The sequence below is a fragment of the Thalassophryne amazonica genome, chromosome 7 (assembly GCF_902500255.1).
Source record: "Thalassophryne amazonica chromosome 7, fThaAma1.1, whole genome shotgun sequence".
NCBI classification, from domain to species: Eukaryota; Metazoa; Chordata; class Actinopteri; order Batrachoidiformes; family Batrachoididae; genus Thalassophryne; species Thalassophryne amazonica.
The window spans coordinates 21,927,372-21,950,685 of record NC_047109.1 but is presented as its reverse complement, the minus strand read 5'-3'; the positions used below and the strand labels follow the sequence as shown (position 1 = coordinate 21,950,685).

The window sequence follows — 23,314 nt, the reverse complement described above, 5'->3', positions numbered from 1 at the left end:
AGTGCAGAAGCCGGTTGTGAGCACTGAGGCTGCTGCTGCTTCATGTACCCTCGGAAATTACAGGGCAAACTCAGCCTGCTTGAGCGGATTTTTTTATCTGTGTGGGGGGGGGCAGCTTCAGTGGGCTCCGGCACATTACATAGGCCAGAATTAATCTTTTGTGTGGATATAATTAATTATTTTGCCACAAGCAAATGTTGAATTTGAAACAACGAAAACGTTATGTAATTTCCAACGGTACTTGAATGCAGCACCAGCGGCAGTAGGAGCTCCTGCGTGCGCTTATTATTTTGTATTAAATATAACAATATGAGTGTTAGAATGATAATCCAGTCCTTCTGTACATGTGGCAACAGGTAGATGAATCAAAATGATGATATAAAGAGCTGTTCTGGAAGGAAGAATTCACGTTGTGGATCAGTGATCAGCTGGTGGAATAACCGCACGAGTCAATGCGCGCGTTCACACGCACTGATTAATTTACTGCTCTGATATATTCAATCATCTTTACACTTATGTTTATATTTATTCTCCCTTTTGACAGTTTTCTGTTATAAATAAATATATATGGCTACATGACCACGGAACACTTTTTTTTTTAATTGGAGCACGACGGAGCGCACAGAGTGTCGACAGACAGTGTGGATTCTTATGATGATGGAGATGATCCCTCTTTTGTTCTGGACAAGGAACCAGAGCAGGTGGTCCATCGACATGCACACAGATGTCCACAGAAGTTAAGTTCCTCTTTCGTCCCTTTTGCGCTCTTGCTTCACAGACTGTTCGGTGATAAAGCTCTTTCGTCCACCTTTTCTCAATGAATTGTGACGTTTTTTACTTTTTCCCTTCGTTCAGGAATCGTCGTGTGCCGTGTGCCAGCTGCGTTCCACAGATTGATGAATGCTGTTGTGGGTGACATGTCTGGTTGTGCAGTGTATTTGGATGACGTGGTGGTTTATTCTGACATCTGGGAAGAGCATTTGGAGCGCATTGAGGAGCTTTTCCCTGACTGTTAATCTTGCAAAGTGTGAGTTTGCAAGGGCAGCTGTTAGCTACTTGGGACGTGTAGTTGGTCAGGGGGAAATTCTCCCTGTGGCAGCTAAAGTTCAAGCCACTGAGTAATTTCCAGTTCCTAGCACTAAAAAAGAACATCCGTTTTTTTGGGACTGGTTGGTTATTATCGTTGTTTCTGTAAGAACTTTTCCTCAGTGGTTGCGCCGTTAACCAACTTGTTGCACAAAGATGCTAAATGTGTCTGGTCTTCCCTTTGTCAGCAGGCATTTGAGAGTGTGAAGAAGCTCCTCTGTGCAGATCCGGTGTTGGCTGGCCCACATTTAAACGAACCATTTCAGCTGTACGTGGATGCAAGTCTCGTGGGGGCTGGAGCGGTCCTGATGCAGTTGGATCTGGTTTGGATAGACCTGTTAGCTGTTTCTCAAAGAAATTTGATAAACATCAGCTAAATTATTCAACTGTCAAAAAAGAGACACTTGCGTTGATTTTGGCCCTGAAGCATTTTGAAGTGTACTTGTGTGGCGGTGCCAAAATTATCGTATATACTGACCATAACCCCTTAATGTTTTTGGCTGCTGTTAAGGTGGCTAATCAGCATTTGGTTTGGTGGTCTTTGTACCCCCAGATGCAAAATTTGGACATAAAACACATTAAGAGGGCAGAAAATCTGGTAGCAGACGCGTTGTCGTGCGCCCCTCTATAAAAGCTGCATGGCAGAGGGTTATGGTGGAACCAGTGTTTTGTGGAGGGGGGGTGTGACGGGCCCTGTTCCCGTCTTAATGTGTTTGTGTCTGTGTCTGTTGTGTGTTTTGAGGTCCTGGCCACCAGGAGGAGCTGGTGTGGTCCCTTGACCCGGAGGATAAAAGGAGGGGTTTCTGCCTCTTCTCTCTCTCTGCTGTTGCTGCTCTTCCTGTTCCTCCTTCGGCTCGTGGCTGGGAGTGCGGTCACAGGCGTCTGGTCCTGGCTGGGCTTTTTCATCTCGCTGCGCTTTTGTTTTTCCTTTTTCTTATTTTAATAATAAATATTAGTTATTGGTTTTAAAAACCCCGTTGCTCTCATGTGTGCCTCCGTTCTTTGTTACAGCTTCTGAGCCGAGTCGTAACAAGTGTCTCAATTCATAGGACTAGAGGCATACCCCTTCACCTTAACCCTTGTTTTAAAGGGGTAGGCATAGGAGTAGGGCCAAGGGGAAGGGGAAGGGGTACAAAAGAGAATTGAGATTGGACCTAAGTCTCTTTTGTTGAGAGAAAGCAAATCTGACACAGAAGCACTGGCTCATTGTTGTGTCAGTAGCTCCTAGTGTACTTGTTCGGATGTTTTGATTATACCCTCCGAATGGGTTAGTGACAGGCAGTACACCTGGTATGACTCGTGTTTGTCTCTAGTTTTATAGTTTATTGGAATGTGGCATGTTGGTGTACGGTATACCTTTAAGGTGAAGGTGGGCGGTGCCAACAGGGTCTTTAAAGCATGCAGGGCGCGCTCACAGAGATATACCACCTGGAGTGGGCTTGTGGTGGCGGCGTGCTGCAGGTTCTGTGCCAAATTGTTTGGCCACATTTGCATTAGACTCTGAGGGTTCCAGTCGTTCTTACAGGTTAGTTTTGTGCTTTTCTGTAGCCTCAGTTGACATTGGCGTTATTTAATTGCATGTGTCTCGGGTTCAGGGCAGCAGCCTGGCTGGAGTGTTTGTTTGATTTCTGGTTGTTGGGAGTGCGTGTTGTCGGGCACGCATCGTGGGCTCGGGGCTCTCTCCTGTGGTACGTTTGTTCATGGTTTTGCTGGTTTGTATGCTGTGTCACAGCTAATGTCAAATTCTGCTTTAGAGCCTGAGTTTTTGTGGGCTCTTTCCTCCTCCTTCTGCCCTCTGCGGGTGCTGTTGGCGCACTACACGGGATTGATTTCACCTGCTGTGATTGATGTGGTGGGGTGAGGGGTTATTCCTCCTCAGCTGAGTTTGATGCATGTTTGGTTGTGTTTTTTTTTTATTTGTTTGTTTGGTTTGCTGTTAATGCTTTGGTTTGCAGTGGGGTTTTTTTTGTATTAATTTGGTTTCTTTTGTCTGAGTTGGACCCTTGCTCACCCACATTAATTCGGTTGAAGCTGAATAATTTAACTCGGTTAAGTGCAATAGGATATTGATGGAAAGCTGAATAATTTAATTCAGTTAAGCGCAATATAAGATCTGGTTAAAATTGAATGAGACAATGCTGTGTAATATAAGGTTAATGTGAAAAGCAGTACTGCGAGATTTGTAATGTTTTTTTTGTATTTTTAAGCTAACTTGATAAAAATAAATATACCTTGTGATCAGTACACCTCTCTGTTTCCCGTACCTTGCGGAGCCTCCTGTTACGGATTGGGCTTTGATTGGTCCCAGGGCCATATCCCTGGGTGGTGTTGTTGGTCCTTCTTTTAAAACTGGAATTAAATTATAGTGTGTTTTTAATTAGGATAAACAAACAAATAACCCTAGCCCAGGAGCGAGACTCCACTTCGCCACACTTGGCGTTGTCGGCAGGATGGAAATGATGTAGAGGTGTGATCACTGTGGTAGTATTTATGAACTGTGATTCTTGTTTGTACTGTTTCTATGTAATTTTGTTGTGGATAGGCACAGTTGGACGAAGCAACGGTATTCTTTTTAGGACCCAAACTTGAGGTTGGTAGAACTTTTTTTTTTTTTTTTTTTTTTCTTCCCTTTTCTCCCTTGCCGTAGAGGTCGGTGTGTGTACTTGCAGCAGTATGGAGGAGGAGCTCCAATGGCTCAGAGAGCAACTGTCTCAGCTTAAAGCAGACAATGAGCGACTTCTCCAGGAGGGGGCCCAGACTGGGCCTAGCGGAGCTGTCCAGGCTCCAGGCACTCCTGCTGCCAGTGCTTCTTCAGTGATTCCATCTGCGTCCATAGAGCGGGTGATTGTTATGCCCCGTGATCGTAAGTGTCCTCTGTTCAGTGGTAGAACTGGTATAACATTGGATGAATGGACAGAGGAGGTTCAAGCTTGTATGCGTGCGCGTCACCTTGCTACCAGGGACAAGGCGCTATTCATGTTCGATCATTTGGAAGGTGAGGCTAAGAGTGAGATAAAGTTCCATCCCTTAGAGGATCGGGAGGACCCAGCTCGGATTTTGCAAATCCTTTTGGAACTGTATAGCTGTACAGAGCCATATGTCACTTTACAGCAAGCTGTTTTCTCCAGACAACAACAAGGTGGAGAAACTTTACAAGAGTTTTCATTGGCTCTAATGTCGCTTATGGAGAAGGTCAAACAGAGTACTCCTGGTGGTGTGCCAAATGCCACAATTCTTCTTCGAGATCAGTTTGTTGAGCACGTACGTGACAGCGCTCTGCGTAGGGAGTTAAAGCGGTTTGTCCGCGGAAGTCCAACTGCTACCCTACTGCAGGTACGTGCAGAGGCCCTTGTGTGGGAAAGGGAGGGGCTTCCTACTGTTCATCGTGAGCGTAGCTTTTCCCTCCCATCCATCTATGGTCTTCAGTTTGAGGTTAGAGGTAATGCTCTATCTCCCTCCTTGCCAGCACCAGGACTGAGTGAAGTCCTGGAGCTGCTTAAGAGCCAGCAGGAACAACTGAATCAGCTCACTCAGACTGTGGCTTCTCTCCAGGCATTGCGGCAAAGTGGTAGGCTTCCTCGTAGTAGTATCATATGCCGGAGATGTAATCAATCTGGCCATTATGCAAGTGAGTGTGATGGAGAGAAGGTTACATTTCGCAACCAAGTAAACCCTTCCTCTAGGCCTCCTCAAGCTTCTGAGCCACAGGGAAACTAGCGCCCACTGCACTGGGGAGCCAGAGTTCAGGTAGGGTGTTTAGGGGCTCAATGGTAGGCAATTTTTCAGGCTTAATGTCGTCTTGTCCGACCATTAAGGTTGGCATGGGTGGAATAAAGTTCCATGTTTGTTGGACACTGGATCTATGGTGTCAACTATTACGGAGAGTTTTTTTCAGAGAACATTTTGAGCCTTGGGGCACAGACCGTCTGCAGGCCTGTCACTGTTTGCAGTTGAGGGCCGCCAATGGGCTCAAGATTCTATATATTGGCTATCTAGAACTGGACGTGGTTCTGTGCAACAAAGTGCTAACTCACTGTGGAATACTTGTTGTAAAGGATTCCCCGGTTGCAAGACTGCCAGTGCCTGGTATTTTAGGAATGAATATAATTCGTTGTTGCTATCGAAAGCTTTTTTACACCCATGGTTCTTCTTTTTGAACTTCCAGTGGTTGCAGAGGCTCCAGGTCCCGTCATGGAGGCCTTACAGAAGTATCATTGGGCAGAGGCTTGTGAGCCAACTGCATCAGTCGGACTGGTAAAAACGCGGGGTCCACGAGCTGTGCGAATATCGGGTGGCACTATGAAGTTGGTTGCCGGCACTTGCCCTCAGCACTTTGCTGGCCAGGCAGTTCTTTTTGAGCCATCAGAATCAGGTCTTCCAGCTGGTCTTCTCACTTCTCCCTGTTTAGTGCGTGTTAACAGAGGTACAGTTTACATCCCGGTGGTTAATGTTGGGTTGACTGATGTTTTACTGTATCCTCGTATCAGCCTTGGAACCCTTAGCAGGGCTGAGGTCGTAAGTCTGCCAGCAGGGGTAACGGAGATCATCCCGGGGACAGCAACAGTGGCTGCCCATGTGGCTGACATGTCTGAAAGTGTGGGTGGAGGCAGTGGATTTGTCTGCACTTAATTCTAAAGATCAAGGAGAGGTTCGAATGTTGTTGCACAAGTATAGTACTGTGTTCTCTGCTCACGAAGGGGACCTTGGGTGTACCAGTTTGGTCACCCATGAGATTCCCTTGCTGGATGATGTGCCTGTTTGGCAACGCTATCGTCATATTCCACCTTTGGAATATGAGGCTGTGAAGGCCCATATTAATCAACTCCTCGACGTGCAGGTGATAAGGGAAAGTAGCAGTCCATATGCTTCTCCTATCCTCTTGGTCCGTAAGAGGGATGGTGGTCTTCGCCTTTGCGTGGACTATCGCCTTCTTAACGCTAAGACCAGGAAGGACGCCTTTCCCTTGCCACGCATCGAGGAGAGTCTCAATGCGCTGTCTGGTGCCTGCTGGTTTTCTACTATCGATCTGGCCAGTGGATATAATCAGGTCCCTGTAGCGGAGCAGGACAAGCCAAAGACGGCCTTTTGTACACCTTTTGGCCTCTTCGAGTTCAATCGGATGCCCTTTGGCTTGTGCAATGCTCCAAGCACATTCCAGCGGTTAATGCAGAGGCTGTTTGGTGATCAACAATGTCTGTCGTTGTTATATCTTGACGACATTGTTGTGTACTCTTCCAACCTGCCACAGCACCTGGAGAGGCTGCAACTGGTTTTGGAACGTCTCCACCGGGAAGGCTTGAAGGCCAAGCTAGAAAAGTGTTCCTTTTTCCAGCCAAAAGTTAAATATTTGGGACATGTGATTTCCCAGGAGGGTGTCTCTACTGACCCCTCCAAGATCGAGGCAGTGGCCACATGGAAGCGGCCTCAACATGTCACAGAGTTGCGTTCTTTTCTTGGGTTTGCTAGTTATTATGGAAGATTTGTAGAGGGTTTCGCCAAATTGGCTGCCCCGCTGCATAGGCTGGTGGCGGACGTTGCTGGAACAAAGCACAAGAGGGGTCTGGGAAGCCCCTGGTTGAGGGTTGGACTCCCCAGTGTGAGGAGGGCTTTGAAGCCTTGAAGGCTAAGCTGGTCTCAGCCCCAGTGCTTGCATATGCAGATTTCTCCAAACCTTTTATCTTGGAGACTGATGCAAGCTACAGTGGTCTTGGGGCTGTGCTGTCGCAAGAGACTGAGGGTGGCATTAGGCCGGTCGCCTATGCCAGTCGCGGTCTTCGGCCCACTGAGCGCAATATGACCAACTATAGTTCCATGAAATTGGAACTGTTAGCGCTCAAGTGGGCCATGACCGAAAAGTTTCGGGAGTACTTGCTTGGCCAGAAGTGCCAGGTCTTTACAGATAACAACCCCTTAAGCTACCTTCAGTCCGCAAAGCTTGGAGCTCTTGAGCATAGGTGGGCTGCCCAACTGGCTGCGTTTGATTTTGAAATAAAGTATAGATCTGGTCGCAGCAATGGCAATGCAGATGCATTGTCCAGGCAGTATCTTACATCTTCTGAGCTGGCTGCTAGTGCGCTTCCAGGCAGCTCTGTTCCACTGGCTTTTCAGCAACTTGCAGCTCCACATCTTGCCCGCCAATCTTTGGTTAGTGCCCTACCAGAGCGGTCTCTGCCTGAAATTGGTGCTTTGCAGGAAGATGATCCTTGTTTGAAGGAGATTTTGGTCTTTTGGTGGAGACGTGCACGACCCTCGTTAGAAGAGCATCGTGGCCTTCCTAGGCAGACATTGTGTCTCCTTCAGCAGTGGGATCTTCTTGTTGAACAAGAAGGAGTATTGTATCGTCAGCTTTTACGGTCTGATGGGGGGAAGAACGTCTTCAACTGCTCCTGCCAGCAGTACTCAGGGAACAGGTCCTTGAGCAGCTCCATCAGGAGCACAGCCACCAGGGTATTGAGAGGACTGCTGAACTGGTGCATCAACGATGCTTCTGGCCTGGGATGTTCTCTGACATTAAGTCCTGGGTGCAACAGTGCGAAAGGTGTCAAGTGGCTAAAGATTCTGCACCAGTACCTCATAGTTATATGGGGCATCTGCTTGCTTCCCAGCCTAATGAGATAGTGGCTATTGATTTTACACTGCTGGAACTGACCCGTAGTGGCATCGAGAATGTTCTTGTCATGACGGATGTATTTACTAAGTACACCATGGCTGTTCCCACTTGGGATCAACGGGCTTCTACTGTCGCCCAAGTGATCACCCGGGAGTGGTTCTATAAATTTGGGGTGCCAAGTCGCATCTATTCAGATCAGGGGCGATGTTTTGAGGGTGCCATTCTACAGCAGCTCTGCCATTTGTATGGGGTGAATAAGTCCCGGACCTCAGCATACCATCCTGCCATGAATGGTCAATGTGAGCAGTTCAACCGTACTCTACACAACCTTCTTAGGGCTCTTCCACTGTCCTGGAAACAGGACTGGGCATCTTGTCTCCCTCAGGTGCTCTTTTCATATAACACCACGCCTCACCAGAGTACAGGGGAATCTCCTTTTTTCTTGATGTTTGAGCGAGAGCCCAATCTATCCAGTTGATTTTGTTCTGGGACAGGTGCCCGATCCCCTCCCTGGGACAGTGCAGAATTGGGTTGCTGAGCATTGTTCAAGGCTCAGAGTGGCTTTTACTGGTTCCCGCAAGAGATTGGCTATGAGTGCTGGCCGTAGGAAGGAAAGGTATGACCATCGGGTTAGGGAGGCACCTTTGCAGGTTGGCCAGCTGGTTTACCTTCGAGACCATAGCTATAAGGGGCATCATAAAATCCAGGACATCTGGCGCCCTGGCTTGTTTCAAGTTTTGAAGACCCCCATTGGGGATAGTCCGATTTATACTGTTGCGCCGATCTCCGATTTGCATGCCTCTTGTAATGTACATTGGGACATGCTGAAGGCTCAGGTTGCGCCTGGCCTTATGATTGGACCCCAAAGAGTTGAACCCGTTTCTCATGTGCGCTCGGATAGTGAGTCTTCTGGAGACTGTGATGTCTGGGTGGTGGCTCCTTTGGCGTCTTGGCTCTCCAGTAATTCTGTTCCATCTGATCCTTGTTCCTCCAGTGATCCTGTTATTGTTCCAACAGAGAGTATGCCTGCAGGAGATGATGGTAACAGACTTATACCGGCGACTTTATCAAGTGCTAGTCGTCCAGTATTGCGTCGCACTACTCGTGCGACTGCCGGACAACATTCCAATGTCCATCATCTTCCCCGGGGCATTCAATAGGTAATTTTTTTTTTGGTTGTGTCATCGGGACGTCGACAAAGAAAGGGGGGGTAGAATGTGGCATGTTGGTGTATGGTATACCTTTAAGGTGAAGGTGGGCGGCGCCAACTGGGTCTTTAAAGCGCGCAGGGCGCGCTCACAGAGATATACCACCTGGAGTGGGCTTGTGGTGGCGGCGTGCTGCAGGTTCTGTGCCAAATTGTTTGGCCACATTTGGATTAGACTCTGAGGGTTCCAGTCATTCTTACAGGTTAGTTTTGTGCTTTTCTGTAGCCTCGGTTGACATTGGCGTTATTTAATTGCATGTGTCTCGGGTTCAGGGCAGCAGCCTGGCTAGAGTGTTTGTTTGATTTCTGGTTGTTGGGAGTGCGTGTTGTCGGGCACGTGTCGTGGGCTCGGGGCTCTCTCCTGTGGTAAGTTTGTTCATGGTTTTGCTGGTTTGTATGCTGTGTCACAGCTAATGTCAAATTCTTCTTTAGAGCCTGAGTTGTTGTGGGCTCTTTCCTCCTCCTTCTGCCCTCTGCGGGTGCTGTTGGCGCACTACATGGGATTGATTTCACCTGCTGTGATTGATGTGGTGGGGTGAGGGGTTATTCCTCCTCAGCTGAGTTTGATGCATGTTTGGTTGTGTTTTTTTTTTTTGTTTGGTTTGCTGTTAATGCTTTGGTTTGCAGTGTTTTTTTTTGTATTAATTTGGTTTCTTTTGTCTGAGTTGGACCCTTGCTCACCCACATTAATTCGGTTGAAGCTGAATAATTTAACTCGGTTAAGTGCAATAGGATATTGATGGAAAGCTGAATAATTTAATTAAGTTAAGCGCAATATAAGATCTGGTTAAAATTGAATGAGACAATGCTGTGTAATATAAGGTGAATGTGAAAAGCAGTACTGCGAGATTTGTAATGTTTTATTTGTATTTTTAAGCTAACTTGATAAAAATAAATATACCTTGTGATCAGTACACCTCTCTGTTTCCCGTACCTTGCGCAGCCTCCTGTTATGGATTGGGCTTTGATTGGTCCCAGGGCCATATCCCTGGGTGGCGTTGTCGGTCCTTCTTTTAAAACTGGAATTAAATTATAGTGTGTTTTTAATTAGGATAAACAAACAAAAAACCCTAGCCCAGGAGCAAGACTCCACTTCGCCACAGGAATTTCAAACAGAACAGACCACAGGTCATCAACCTGAAAACACACAGAAATGAACAAAATTTACAATTCTATATTCATTGAATATAAATGCAACATCATTTCAATTAAACAATACATTATACTATTTAGCTACAAATAATATGACCTTTATTTCTAATTTTTCATACTTGTATACTTATAATTATTCTTATAAACCCCATCCAATCTATATTCCCTGGTTTTCTAATCTCCCACTAACGCAGTAGGCCCTGCAGACTACATTTCCCATCATGCATAGTGTTGAACACGCTTGCGCAGAGCAGAGCTCCCCCACGCTCCGACTGGCACAGTGCATAAACCCATTTGATGCTCAGGTGACAGCCCTTTAGACTAGCACGACTCCTTTAAAGCCTACCACGCTATCGTCCGCTACATTATTTGGCTTGATAATCACCAAACACACAGTTTTGGCTGCAGCTAATATGGCTAACCGAGTACACACTCCTCTCATGCCACGCACCACACGTGATGCAATTTAACCAACTTTCTTTCATGCTACACAGACATAGCACAGTAAAGTAAATAATTACAAACTAACTGTGCTTTAAATTGCGTCTAAAGCAAAGTACATTAGCAACTGGTAGCTTTCAGTACACATTTCACAGTTTATAAGTTGCTACATACCGATGGGCTGTGTGCTCCTGATGATGGGTTGATGATAAGTGACGAGACTGATCAACACTTTACAAAGATAAGAGCGCAACTGCACATGCTCAGTTTTAATGACCGTCATGTACCAAACATAATAAAGGATTACGGGATATGTATAAACTTACAACTGAAATGACTGTATAAAATAAATTATTTGAAATGAATTACTCTTAGTATTTTAACCAGATTCCCATACCAATGAAATTTTTACTGTTTTATTAACCAGTGACCCAAAGAACTGAACAGTACTGCAATCAAATACGGAAAGTTATCGGTTTATCTTTTATGAGGTCTGTTAGAAAAGTATCGTACCTTTTTATTTTTTTCAAAAACTATATGGATTTGATTCATATGTTTGTACGTCAGCCAAGCTTGAACCTTCGTGCGCATGCGTGACTTTTTCCACGCCTGTCGGTTGCGTCATTTGCCTGTGGGCAGGCTTTGAGTGAGCACTGCTCCACCCCTCTCGTCGTTATTTCATTGCGAGTAAATGGCGGAATGATTTGGGCTTTTTTTCCATCAGAATTTTTTCAGAAACTGTTAGACACAGGCAGCTGGAAACCATTCGAAAAATTTATTTGGCTTTCGGTGAAAATGTTACGGGTTCACAGAGAATAAGGAGTGTTACTACAGCTTTAAGGACAGCCCACAATGGTGCACAGTGCGCCGCGCTCTGAGCCGCCATCAAGAGGCAGAAACCACCACATCATTTCTAAACAGATGGCTGTGTGGAGCCGGGACCATCGTGTGCAGTTTCTCTGGTTATAACAAGAGCTGGACATCAGCCATTTTCCGGCAGATTTCACTTTTAACAAGAGATTTTGTCATGGAAAGCCGCGTGGAGGCTTCGCGCGTCACAACCGATTCGCTGATGAAGCGAGACAAAGGAACACCTCCGTTTCGGAGTGTTAAAGGACAAGTTGGGCCATGCCTATCTCGGCTTTCAGTGCTTACCAGTCGAGTGAGTATAAGAGAAATTGTGGCGAGCTGGGCATGTCTCTTCTTCTGACCAGAGAGAAACAAGGAGTAAAAGGGGGGAGGGCAGAGGATGGCATGGGTTGGGGGTCTGCCATCTTCTCCAATCAGCTGTGCAATCAGATGCCTGCTCAGATCCTGACAGTGACAAATATGCCTTTTAATGTCCCACTGCTCCACTGCGATTTAGATGAGCATCATGCAGAGCAACCTTTGGTGCAACAATTAACAGCAAACAGCACTTATGATGTGCAGCTCACACAGCTCAGTTCAGCATGCTGGCACACCACAAAAAAACTGGAAGATGATGAAATGTAACTGCTCACCCACACAGTCAGAACAATAAGTCACCCAAAGACAAAGTCGTTAAGCTGTCAGAACCTTGACATGTTTTAACAAGGAGTCCTCAGCTGTTGCAGAGGTTTAAATTCTACTAAAACACCTGCTGGTTTTTGCGGTGAAGTGGAGGCCTTACGTTTAGAGAAGTCAGCTTGTGCACAGGGTCATAGGTTTGATCCCCCATCTGGACTGGAAGAGTGGGGAAGGTGAAGGTACGGCATCAACCTCACTCTCATTACCATCATCAACATGCTCTGAAGTAAGATCCTGAACCTCCTAGTTGTTCCCAGTGTGTGTGTGTGTGTGTGTGTGTGTGTGTGCGCGCGTGCGTGCCTGGGCATTGCAAAACATTCAGAATGATCTAAAAATACTCTCCACTTGCTACATAATTACATCACAGACATATTTTCGATGTCTTATTTTACATATTTATCGTTTGAAAAAAGCAAAAAAAACAAAACGATTACTGTCACCAAACAAACTTACTTTCAGAAGAAAATTCTGCCTGACCTACTTTCATCTTCTGATCTACTCTTCCGGCTAAACTGTTTAGTACTTGCAAACTACTATAAAAAATAGAAATGACAATGCCAGGAAAAAACAAGTTCAAAGGTCTTTTACCATATACTGTAGAAACAACTGTCCTACATCCTCATCAAGACGTCAGAGACACCAGCAAGCAAAGGTTTAAATGTCTCTGATGTAACAAGTTTTTTTTTTTTACAGTTTACTGTCTCTTATGTACTTCCATAATCAATTCGTACTTGTGTGTATTACTGTACTGAAGCAAGACAGTGACACCATGTCTTCAAAGAACAGGGGATGAACAGGTTCACACAAAAAGGAGAAGAGACCGTGAGCTTCAGTAAGGGCCCTTCCCACAAAATATGAAATTGGGCGAAAGTGGAGAAAGGTTGTCCATTTGGCTGCTCCCGTTTTTGTGTTCGGGGTCGCCACAGTGGATACAACCAGATCCGCACTGATATTTGGCACAGGTTTTACGCCGGATGCCCTTCCTGATGCAACTCCAGTGTTACCTGGAGAAACACACACAGCCGCTGGTATTCCAAAGAGGTCTCCAATCCAAGTACTAACCAGGTCCTGCACTGCTTAGCTTCTGAGATCTGACGGGATCAGGCTTACACAGAGCAGACCAGCTGCGGGCGAAAGTGGACAAAAATCCACAAAAAAATAAAATAAAATACATGGGGAACCGCGAAACATTTCACCTGCTGTCAGGAGGGAAGCACGGCCGGACAGGCATGCATGATACTGTGGCAATGGTTTCATGCACACTCGTGTTCATGCGCACCAACACAGTGTGAGCACGTGGAAAGTCGTACACACAGCAGCGGAGCAAAAGAAAAAAACACACCACAATTTATAATACTTAATTCCTGTTATAAACAGTACTACAGGACTTAGCCTCCGCCTAGATGTACACCAGGAAGTAATGAAAAGACGGAGATTACTGTTCTTCCTTTTAGACTTAGACTTAGACAACTTTATTCATCCCACCAGGGGCAATTAATTTCAGCAGACTGCATACCGGCACATCACAAAAAAACAACAACAAAAAAAAAACATACTACATCCACATAAAATGTGCAACATACTACATCCACATACCCATACATCGATCTTTACAATGATCTTTGAACATGTCTTTGTGATACTATGCAAGCTACTTTTATCTTTCAGTGCCAGGCTAGGAAACCAGCAGATGAAAGAAAAACATAAAAGACTTTCAATAAAGGACTGATAAAAACGACCCATAATAACAGAACTGACAGAGAAGGACTTCAATTTGCGAAGGAGGTACACTCTCTGTTGCCCTCGCTTCACAATGTCTGCCAAATTTACGTCAAATCTCAACTTCTCATCAAAAAAAGTGCCCAGATATTTATATGCAGGAACTTTTTCTACAGCTTTCCCATGAATAATGCTGTCTATAGCAAACCCTTAGTTACGTCTAAAATCAATTATAAGCTTTAAATGAATTACCTGATGCACTCGTCTCATGAAGACATCAGCCAGGCTTTTGTGTCATGAATACATCAGCCAGTATGGTGTGTCCAACGCGCAGTCATCCACTGATGGCTGCGTTGCAAATGTGATATGTGTTTTAATTTTACAATGTGGAGAAATCCCACAGATAGATGCACCTTGCTGTGATTTTCTGCATGGCACGATATTCACCAGTGTTGCAGTGCGATGACACGGTGGTTAGCTGAAGCGATATGTCTTTTAATTTGTTTCCACGAGAGGACAGCATGCCAACATCTGCACCTCATGGTAAAGTTATGTGAGGTCATATTCTACAAGCTACTACAGGTGTTCCCCAGCTGTGACTGGTGAGCACAGATATCTGAACATCTGCCAGTTGCAGGGACACGCCCACCTTTGGCTGCGGATGTGGTCAGCCCACAGGAAAAAAAACAGCTCACTCTGTTCTTTTAATCTGTGATTTTTATTTTATGTATGTATTTTTTTTTTTGTCCTGCATCTGTCTGATGTCTGTGTTTTTAATTTAACACCTTGTGTGCACAGTCAGGTCCAGCTAACAGTCATCAGTCAGCTCACAGGAGCCGTATGTCCACAGCAAAGCATATGAGCAAAGCAATCACACATGAATGAGTTCACGCCTTTACCCTTATTTGTTTTATTTATTCTCCACTCTTTCTGTCTGTCATGTAAGCTACAGTGACATCAGCCTGCCCGGCTGGCTTCACACCGTGCCGCGCGCTCAGACACTGGCTGGTACTCGTCATGAGGGCATGAGTGCCCGCCCACACATGCATTGCGTGTTCATCAGCAGTTGCAGTACACAGTGGTCAGGTGGACAGCGACTGGAGTGGTGTATTTGTGGCATGGTTGGCTTGCCATGTGCCATAGTCCTGCGACACGCCGCTCACAGGACACGTGTGTCCTGTCAGACAAACGTGACATTCAGATCGGGTGATCTGAATGTCACATCACATGATCTGACAGTCCATTCACCTGGGACAGCCTGTCAATGTGTGCGCTGTGCTCTCGCTTGCTGCAGCCCGTCGCAACAGCAATATTATACAAATACTGAATGTTTATGAGTTCAATGGTACAAATATTTCATGAGGTGAAAGTTGTTCCAGCTTTGTTCCAGCTTTCACCGAATTAAATATTCGTTCCATTGAAAGAATGTAAAAACATTCATTATTTGTTTTATATAACATCCAAAATAGATCCTTGTCATTTGATATTTTATTCATTTATAAACAACAGAAAGGGACTTACATTTTGGTGTTCCACTACTGCTACAGTCCAAATTATGACCTGTAGTCCAGTGATGCTGTGCACTGACTTTGTACTTCCATTAAAAAAAAGACTTTGCGTAGTTCCTCAGTCCAGCCAAAAAATCACGTCAGCGTTTCATCTGAACAGCTTTTCATGTATCCAGACAGCTTACAGCAGAGTGGATTTTGTGTGTGTATATGTATGTGTGTGTTACAAGAATTAGTAGCATCAGTTAGCGCAATCAAATCATTGTGTCGTTGTACCCCTGCGCGCACACACACACACAACCGGGTCTGCGCTTGTGCACACGTGTACTACTTGTACAAAGTACCAATCAAATGACAAGGATCCACTCACCCATTATATAATGGGGCTTAGTAACCACGTGCAGAGGTTTCCAGAGTAAAGCCAGCATCGTTTTGCCAGCATTGATGTTAAGTCTAGCGAAGTGGTATCATTCAGAAGTAACACAATGGGAGAACATGTTACAGTGACATCCAGTACAAAGAAAGAGCAGCACAGAGCTCACCCCAAAAACGCCTCACATCTTTACGTTCCCAGTACATGTGCATGTATGAGCCTATAAATCTGTCTGAGCACAGAGTACAGATTGGAGATGTTAAACATTTCAAGAGAAAGTTTCTTCTTGGAGTGAGGTAAGTCCTTTGAAGGTAGTTGAAATGGATTTGTTGATGGTCTGGGTTTTTAGAAGTAAAGGTAATTGAGGATGAGATCTTTTCCCAATCCAGTGAATCACATCCGATGTAGTGCTCCACTTCACTAGACCATACAAGTGTAATGGGAAGGGTTTTATAGGTGGTGTCTCAGAAAAGTGAATATATTCAGGAGACCCGACCTCTTTTTCATCCTTTATTGTATAAAATGGAGTGCAAAGGATGGGTAGTGAGAGGAGAATTCCATAGCACTCCATATGCTTTCATGGATGATTGCAGTTGAAAGTACACAAACAGTGATGTTGCAGGCAAATGAAAAAAAAAACATTTTCAAATAAATGAACTCTGGACAAAAGTTATTTGTGGTATATATACATTCATGCCTGGTAATCTTTGTATATGTTCCATAGATTGTTTGTACATTGCGTAACTTATTCTTAGCTAGTCTGACAACTAATTTACTCAGTTTTTTCTACCTACTATAAATATTTCAAAACCTTTTCTGATACAATAATTACGTATAAATGGGGGTAGTCCCTAGTCTGACAAAATAAGGTAATAGACTCTTACCCTATCCCTTAAACGTAAGTTAAAATATAATGTTACCTACTTATTAGAGGGGGTGATCACTAGCCCTAAAAACCAAGGTGATTTACCTAGTTCCTTAAGCAAAGGTTAAAATATTATGATGGCTACATACAAGAGTGTATAAGAGGGGGCGGTTACTAGTCCGCCAAACCAAGGTGATGGACTCATACCCTAGTCCCTTAAACGAGGGTAGACCTCTTATTTCCAACTCGTCCTGTGATTAAGATGTTACATCCCCAAACCCTACTTTGGTAGGAAGGGATGTGATTGATGCTACACAGGACACTAAAGTTAGTAAATGCGGTAGATGTAAAACTTGCAAATACATAGTAGAAGGGAATAACTTCAGTAGTAACACCACAGGTAGACAGTACAATGTTAGCTCACGTGAAACAGAAATGACATGCAGTACAAAAAATATAATTTACTTGATTAGCTGCAAAAAATGTGGTATCCAATACGTAGGAGAAACTAGCCAACCCTTAGGAGTAGAATGAACAACCATAGACAGAGGCTTAACAAAATGTCTGATTTATTTTTATACCAATACTTTTGCTTATATGGTCATAGTGTAGATGACATAGATGTAATACCTATAGAGGAAGTATTTTTGGAAGAGGGTGAATGCCTGAGCTTAGTTTCAAAACAATTACAAAGGGAGGAATACTAGTACATGGAACTAGCCACAATTTATCCATACGGACTTAATGACAATGTCAAAAACTAGGTAATGTTTCTTAAAAAGATATTGAAAATATTGTAATATGGACATACTTTAACAAAAAATGATCAGGTAAGCGCAGTAGACAACATACAACTAGAAAGACAGATTTAGAACTTAGATTAAGAGAACTAGTTAACAATCACAATAGATCTGGGTTAGTACATGAATTTATCACATTATTTTTTTCAGTTTTACAACAAAAACTTGGCATCCTAATAGCTTTAGCAAATACAATACTTATAGAACAAAAATTACCTATTTATATTCCTCTTGTCATAAAAGATTTAGCTAGCTTTAGGTTAGGTTTACATAAAACAGAAAAAAAACTAATATATCCAAAGATAATAATAAATCTTTCTTGAAAATTCCGTTTTACAACAAAGGCATTGAAATGATCAATCTATCACAGATTCTACATAGCAAACAATCCAAAAAACTATACCAAATTTCATCAGTGATCAGCCAGTGTTCAGGATGATGGTGGAGGATGAGGTAGTGTTGATCCTGACACTCTGTGTCCTCCCAGTCAGGAAGTCCAGGATCCAGTTGCATAGTGCTGAGGGGACTCCTAGTTCAGCCAGCTTGGAGACCAGTTTCTGTGGGATGATGGTGTTGAACGCAGAAGTGAAGTCCAGGAACAGCAGCCTTGCATAGGAGTCCTTTTCTCTGTGTGGGAGAGGGCCTGGTGCACCACGGTGGAGATGGCATCAGCTGTGGAGCGGTTTTGCCTGTACACGTACTGGTGCTCATCTGCAGTCATATCGATGGTCTGCTTCAGGTGCCTCATCACCAGCCTCTCAAAGCACTTTGTGGTGATGGGGGTGAGTGCAACTGGCCTGAAGTTGTTGAGGCAGGATGGTGCAGAGGTCTTTGCCACAGGGATTATCCTTGATGTCTTGAGGCACGGCGGAACTCTGGCTTGGGACAGAGAGGTGTTGAATATATTAATCAATCAATTGTATTTATATAGCGCCAAATCACAACAAACAGTTGCCCCAAGGCGCTTTATATTGTAAGGCAAGGCCATACAATAATTACGTAAAAACCCCAACGGTCAAAACGACCCCCTGTGAGCAAGCACTTGGCGACAGTGGGAAGGAAAAAACTCCCTTTTAACAGGAAGAAACCTCCAGCAGAACCAGGCTCAGGGAGGGGCAGTCTTCTGCTGGGACTGGTTGGGGCTGAGGGAGAGAACCAGGAAAAAGACATGCTGTGGAGGGGAGCAGAGATCAATCACTAATGATTAAATGCAGAGTGGTGCATACAGAGCAAAAAGAGAAAGAAACACTCAGTGCATCATGGGAACCCCCCAGCAGTCTAAGTCTATAGCAGCATAACTAAAGGATGGTTCAGGGTCACCTGATCCAGCCCTAACTATAAGCTTTAGCAAAAAGGAAAGTTTTAAGCCTAATCTTAAAAGCAGAGAGGGCGTCTGTCTCCCTGATCTGAATTGGGAGCAGGTTCCACAGGAGAGGAGCCTGAAAGCTGAAGGCTCTGCCTCCCATTCTACTCTTACAAACCCTAGGAACTACAAGTAAGCTTGCAGTCTGAGAGCGAAGCGCTCTATTGGGGTGATATGGTACTATGAGGTCCCTAAGATAAGATGGGACCTGATTATTCAAAACCTTATAAGTAAGAAGAAGAATTTTAAATTCTATTCTAGAATTAACAGGAAGCCAATGAAGAGAGGCCAATATGGGTGAGATATGCTATATATATCCGCCAGAACCTCAGACAGCTGGTGTGCACAGTCTTTTAGGACCCTCCCTGGTATTCCGTCAGGGCCTGGGGCCTTTCAGGGGTTGATCCTCTGCAGCACGTTCCTCACCTCAGCTGTAGTGATGTTGCTGACTGGGGGGTCTTTGAGGGAGGGACTCGGGCGGGGTGGTGGTGTTGACGCCTTAAAACGCACATAAAATGTGTTCAGAGTGTCCGGGAGCGCTGGGTCTGCAGAGCACTGTGCTACATTGTTTTTGTAGTTCGTGATGCATTTGATGCCCCTCCACATGCTCCGTGGGTCGTTGGATTGGAGGTGGCCGTGAACCTTGAGGGCACATGTGGACTTAGCTCTTTTTATTCCCACTGACAGGTTCCCTCTGGCTGCTCTGAGTACTATTGCATCGCTGTCTTTGAATGCAGCATCACAAATTTTCAGCAGGGAGCGCACCTTTCCGATCATCCAGGGTTTCTGGTTTGGCCTGATGGTGATGGTCTTGGAGGTGGCCACATTGTCTATGCAGCTCCGGATGGAGCAGTGCACAGTCAATGAGTATTCCTCCAGGTCCACATTGCTCCCTGTTGTTGCAGCGGCTCTGAACATTTGCCAGTTGGTGGTCTCAAAGCAGTCTTGAAGCATGGAGACAGCACCAGTTGGCCACACAGAGATGGTCTTTGTGATGGTGTCCCTGCTTTTCGACACTAGACTGTAAGCAGGAAGCATGAGGAGTGAGATGTGGTCTGAGGCGCCAAGATGGGGGCAGGGGGCTGCTCTATAAGCTCCACATATATTTGTATACACTTTGACAGCGTGTTTTCCCCTCGTGTGGCGATGTTTACATGCCGGTGGAATTTGGGGAGAATATATTGCAGGTTTACATGGTTGAAGTCCCCTGTTACTACATACATCGCATCTGGATGTTTATTTTGATGCAAGCTGATGGAGTTATGTAGCTGCTTCAGAGCATCGTTAGCATTAGCTCTTGGGGGGACGTAGACGGCCACAATAAACACTGCTATAAATTCCCACGGCAGATAGTGAGGGCGGCATTTTACTGTAAGATATTTTACAGCTTCAGAGCAGTGTCTTTCCACCACAGAACAGTTTGTGCACCAACCTTTGTTAATGTAGATGCATGGCCCTCCTCCTCTGGTTTTACCGGAGCGCTGCTGGTCTCTGTCCGCACGGAAGAGTGTCCGCTCATGTAGCTCGAAGACAGAGTCCGGCATGTTGTTGTTAAGCCACGTCTCCGTCAGGACATAAACACTGCAGCTCCTCATGTCCCGCTGATGTAATCTCTGTCGTAGCAAGTCCATTTTGTTATCCAGTGCACGGACATTGGATAGAAATAGTGACGGGATAACCGGTCTTCTGCCATTAGCTTTTAGCTTGTTTAACAGACCTCCGCGTTTTCCCCATTTTTGCCCTCGTGCGCAACGCTTCCTCTTGGGTCTGAGCCAGCTCCAGCTGTAACTCGCTCTCAGGATCGTCAATATGCTGAGCATTGCCTTTAGGTCCGGGTGGATTCGGACATGACGGCAGTTGTTGTTTAGCTTGATCAAATCTTTGGAGCTGTATCTTATGCTTGTTGTGTTACTCGGAACACTAGAGCTGCTAACACCGCTAAAACTATTTTTACTAAGGACTACACCGGGAGCCATCTTAAAAAAAAAAAACAAAACATGATTGAACATATAGAATTCCTTGTAGACAATATCTATATAGAGGTTGGCAACAGATTTTCAAACAAACAATAGGGATACCTATGGGAACAGATTGTGCTCCACCTTTAGCTAACCTTTTCTTTTTTATTATGAATATAAATTTCTGAAAGATAAACTTAAACAAATAGTCAGTCAGCAAAAACCTTTAGTAATACGTTCTGTTGCATTGATGCCCTACTTATTTAAATAACTCTAATTTTGAGAATGAAATTAAAAATATTTATCAATCAGAATTAGAGCTTAAAAAGACTACAGAAAACAATAACATACTCTCATACTTAGATATAGAATTGAGCATTATAGATAGACAGTTTAGAACAGCAGTTTTTGACAAACGGGATGATTTTAACTTTCTGATGAGTAGTAACATACTGAGTAAACCTACATACGGTGTTTACACCTCTCAGTTAGTCTGAATTGGTTGAATCTGTAATACGTTTTTCCACAAAACACCATAAACTTACTTGTAGATTAGTTAAACAAGGGTTTCTGTATGACAAATTGGTTCTTCAGTTTAAAAGATTTTTTAATAGATATCAAGAGATAATATCTAAGTTTGGGGTTTCCATTAGAAACTTTAGATCTTAACTTTAGATAGAAACCTAAAACATATTATATTTTAGCGTCTGTTTATATAGTAACATAGCTACATACAGTGCTTTATGCAGAGAAAGCAACAGAGTTATCCAGTAACATTCACATGCAAACTAGTGGAGCAATCCTGATAGTTACACACTCTTTGTTTGAGCGCGTGAGATTGTCATCAGAGGCTCTCCGTGTGCCCCTGCTTTCACTGATCGCTGTGCGTAATGGCGCAGGGCGCACTGAGTATGTAGTAATAGTATGTACTCATTGGAGCACCCAGGGGGCTATTCAAACGGGCCAACTAGTAACATATCACTCCTGAAAACAATCTTTGGCTTTTCACGTGAGGTAAATCTGCCCTACGATTGGATTTTGGAAAACCATGTGATGGTGAACCATTTCCGATTGGACACTCACATTGCGCACGTCATCACACAGCCTCTATGAGGAGTACAAAGATGGCCAATGGCTGGCTCGAAAATCCGCGGAGTTAACTTTTCAGCAAAAAAAAAGTAAGTTTCTATCTCATATCATTCAAAAGTTATTTATAATTTAGTAAAGCTTGGTCTTAGCCATCTTATACAACGGCGTCAGCCCCAGAGGGTTAATAGATATCCACAGATAGTATCTATATTTGGGGTTTCCATTAGATTGCATATACAGTATGTATTTTTCTTCCTATAGTAAGCTAGCAGGGTGAACTTTAGATAGATACCAAAAACATATTACATCATAGCTTCTGTTTCTATATATTAAAAAAACATATTTATAGCTTAGCCTACTAGCTATAATTTAGGTTTTAGAAGCTAACTCCTATAATATTATGTAGTAACTATATTTCTTGTATATGTTTATTACCCTGATTGTGTAAATATCACTTACAGTATATACATGCTGTCTATTTTCTTGAGCTGCTTGGGTGGGTAGGAAGAGTTCCCATGGGATAAAAAAGCTTTTCGAAACCTACCATCCCTGGTTCTCAAGACCAGGCACCTAAGTGGCTCTACTCTACTCTTCTTTTTTTTTTTTAGATATTTAGATATATCTTAGTATGCAGGGGTGGTGGCCAACTGGTTAAATTGCTTGGTTTCAGTTCAGAAGGTTCCGGGTTCAAATCCCACCCCTGCCACATTTCTCCATGTAATGTGGAGTTGCATCAGGAAGGGCATCCGGCGTAAAACCTGTGCCAATTCAACATGCAGAGCCACCTTGGATTTGCTGTGGCGACCCCGAGTGCAAACAAGGGAGCAGCCAAAGGAACTTACTAGATATATCTTAGTATACACTAGTAGATTTCTACCTTAGAATTGAAATGTATTATAGAAGACATACCTTACTGAAATGCTATTTTCTGGCCATATACGATTGTTGTTCCTCACTTTCATATCTTCCAAATATTGTTAAAGTAGACCTGCATTGAAATAAATGTGGTCAGATCTCAGGAAAAAAATAGCTGATATGTATTTATAAGACCCTTATGAATACAGTAAAGTAAATCTGTAAGCCCAAATTTGTAATTCAGCTGAGAAATCTTCATTTAAAAATGACAAATCTGCACAAAAATTTGGCCCTCGGCGAAAACTGTTTGTACATCCAGGTCATTGCAGTGACGTCCGGCAGAAGACAGAGCTCTCCCGCCTTCAGTCCGATCCTGCATTGAAATTGATTTTATCTGTTAGTAATGTTACTGTTATACACATCCTGGTTTCAGCATCCAAAAGTAAGCTGCAATGAATGTGAGATTCAGCTCTGCATGCTTAGATCAGCGGCGACATCGACAGCGGGTGACGTTCTTCCCCGACACCTCGCTCTCTGCCTCTGATGCGCTTACTGAGTCTGCATGCTCGGTAAACGCTGAAGCGGACCACTCACATCGCCCCCGTGTCTGCTGTGCAGCCGGCACCACCTCCCAGTATACTGAATGGAGGTGCAGCCAACTTGGCAAAAGTCCAGAGAATACACTCGCTGTTTTGATGCGGAGCGGCCGGTGACACCTGTTGCTGCAAGGACAGACTTTC

General features: G+C 44.3%; 1 pseudogene; it reads left to right on the top strand.

The window, feature by feature from the left end:
• The first annotated feature begins 5,226 nt into the window (after window positions 1-5,226).
• The window catches only part of LOC117513206, a 93,039-nt pseudogene continuing 74,951 nt past the window's right edge, over window positions 5,227-23,314 (top strand).